General features: G+C 34.1%; 1 long non-coding RNA gene across 1 annotated transcript in view; it reads right to left on the reverse strand.

Annotated features, from left to right (window-relative positions):
• LOC107668170 (uncharacterized) overlaps nt 1-1,849 on the reverse strand; it is an 18,107-nt gene extending 16,258 nt beyond the window's left edge. Inside the window, exon 1 of the long non-coding RNA XR_001631859.1 lies at nt 1,673-1,849. This is a non-coding gene — a long non-coding RNA (uncharacterized LOC107668170). The remainder of the gene's footprint in view (nt 1-1,672) is intronic.
• Nucleotides 1,850-2,806: the final 957 nt, after the last annotated feature.

Genomic DNA, 2,806 nt, shown 5'->3' on the forward strand with positions numbered 1-2,806 from the left:
CAATAATAGATGGCACTCGTGGAGGTAGGAAAACAAAGTTCTTTATGAACTGCAGGATTGCTTGTAATAAAGATTCCAATGCAAAAGGAAAGGCAGTAGAGCTGACTAGGCATGGATTTTCATTGGAAGAAAATTCTAAATATTGATTTGGGGTTTTTTATGAATGTGTTTCAGAGGGGAACTGACGGTCTTCAGAAACGTTTAGATGGTATTTTCTTTTCATCTCGTCTCTGTATAATTCACATTAAAGCAGTGTTTTCAGCGCAGCTCTGCTTTGTTTACAGCGGTAACCAAGGAAACGCTGTATCAGCACCTCCTGCTGTTAGAGAGTGAATCTGCGTCTCATTCAGAGCTTCGCTGTTTGTTTCGTTCAGGCATGTAGTATAATTTCACAAAGCTAGTCAGAACATTCTGTTTTTGCTTCAAATTGGGTTATTATTCAATCAAATTATGTATATGAAATTATATAACTAAATGATATGAAATGATATAAATGATATGTACTGTATATGAATTATATAACTAAAATTAAATAACTGTAATTTCAGATTTAGGTTAAATAAATATGTCAGTCTTTATTTTTCTTTTTTTTAGGGCAGCAGTAGCTCTAGCAGCAAATCAACCATCCAAATCAAAAGCTGCAGGACAGCCCACATTTCAGAAACAAATCAAAGAAAAAAATAAACAAATACTACTGTTCCAAATATTCAGTATGTTGCTCAAATATATTGTTCAGGTTTTTTTTTTTTTTTTACCCAGACCATATTTAAAATGAACACATTTTAGAGCTGTAACAACAATACTGTGATACCGCGAAACCGTGTTATTTTTGCTTAAGGTTATCATACCATCAAAATCTCATACCAGCCCATGCCTAGAGCTGACTATTTCTGTCAATGGTAAGTTTGTGATAACGTAAGAACAGTAGTTTAAATATTTTGCAACTTGCTTGAGCAACTTAATATATAAATCTAGAAGTAAATGCAAAAGTAAAAACCATTGAATAATGTGTTGCTTATATTTATTGAGTTTAAACATGTCTGTGAAAGATTGTATTACTGTACTGTGTAAAAAAAGAATTGCAATGCTGAAAAAGCATTTTCAGTGACAATGTTTGGATTTGAAATCAAAATAATGGATAAATGTTGTGTTTGTGATAAACAGCCACGGATCAGTAGCGGACTCCTGTGTGAAAGCTGCTTCTCCTCTCACAAGAGTCACCTAAGAGGGGAATTCCACCCATTTTCAAAAATGAAATTCAGGCCTGAATAAATGTCTAAAAATCCTGATTGGAGTATCACTATAAATAGTTATAAATAATAAAAAGAAGGCTTTAAAATGATCGGTATTAGTGATCGGTATCGGCAGATAATGCTTTCTGTGATCGGCGATCGGCCTCAAAAATCCTGATCAGAGCACCCCTAATCGAGATTATGGATACCACAACTAATTGTGAAAAAGTCAGTTATAGCATGTGTTTTGTGTTTGTTTGGTTTTGTTTGTCATCCTATTGTTTGAAGTTCTGCTCTGAATTGGACGATGGATGGTTGGTTGTTTTTCTGGGTGAATTTCACTAATTTATATGCAGTTCAAGAGGTATCCACTTGTTAAGTCTGACGTCACGCGTCACCGCTTCCGCGTCCAAACGCTCTATCAGAGACCACGAGAAAACAACAAAAGGTGCTAATATGCACTCACAATGTGATATAATACTACCAAAAAAATTTATAATTCTAACCTTTAACTCCATACCGAAATCCCAGATAGCCAGACAATGAAAATATAAATAAATAAATATAAAAATGATTTGTGTTTGGGACGCTGTGAGCATAAAGACTGTAGTGTAGACCGTAAGTTTGAAAATGTTTAGCTTAAATGTTTAATATGAATAAACAGTGCTCATAAACGGCTGCTGAGGCAGGTTTGTTTGTTTTCCCTTGTTCATTTACCTCTCTCTGTTTCTCTCATGTGTTTCATATTTTTGAAATCCCAGAGCTAACTACTTGAGTGGCTGCGTTGGCACTCAAAAGGACTGTAAGGGTGAATAAATGGCAGTCTCTAAGGTTAAGGGTGTGATCTGGTGTTTACTTTAATGTGAAACTAGTAATTATAGGTAGGCCTGTCATGATAACAACTTTTTGTTGTGCGATATATTGCCCCAGAAATAACTGCGATAAGCGATATTATTGTCATTTGTACATATATTGCGCGATAAGTCGATATATTGATTATTGCAACAGACCTAATTTTAGGATATCATAATACAGTTTATTCCTGATTTTTGTTACAATTTTTTTCAGTAGTTGTGCCTGCTGATAATGAAAGGATGTTAAGAAGAGGAGTAAACACTCATAGAAAATTCTGTGGAAAAGCAGATAATGTACATTTTCCGTTATAGTTACAAAAGTTACATGCATTTTAAAGCCATATCATTTTAAACTTCTTATAGGCTATACGGTTTTATGAGCGCACACGTCTGAAGCACGCACACAGAAAGCGGCTGTCACACGGCATGCGAGTACTAAAAGTTCTCTTTCATGTCTTTTTGCACTTAAACTAGGGATGGTCGATATGACAAAAAAATTTAAAACTCAATTTTTTTCAGAACGTTTAACTGATTCTCAATTTTTTTTAATGATTTTTAACTAGTCAACTTGAAAATGTAACCACAACATGATTCAAGTAACTGTTTCTTTATTAACCCTCTAGTTAAAGAAAATCCTATTCCAAGTGCACCACAAATGAAGTTGTCAACATGATGTAAATGTTAAACCAATCACTTGTTAAATATCTTTGCAGAAAAGAT

The sequence above is a fragment of the Sinocyclocheilus anshuiensis genome, unplaced genomic scaffold (assembly GCF_001515605.1).
Source record: "Sinocyclocheilus anshuiensis isolate Anshui unplaced genomic scaffold, SAMN03320099.WGS_v1.1 scaffold3332, whole genome shotgun sequence".
In the NCBI taxonomy this organism is placed as follows: Eukaryota; Metazoa; Chordata; class Actinopteri; order Cypriniformes; family Cyprinidae; genus Sinocyclocheilus; species Sinocyclocheilus anshuiensis.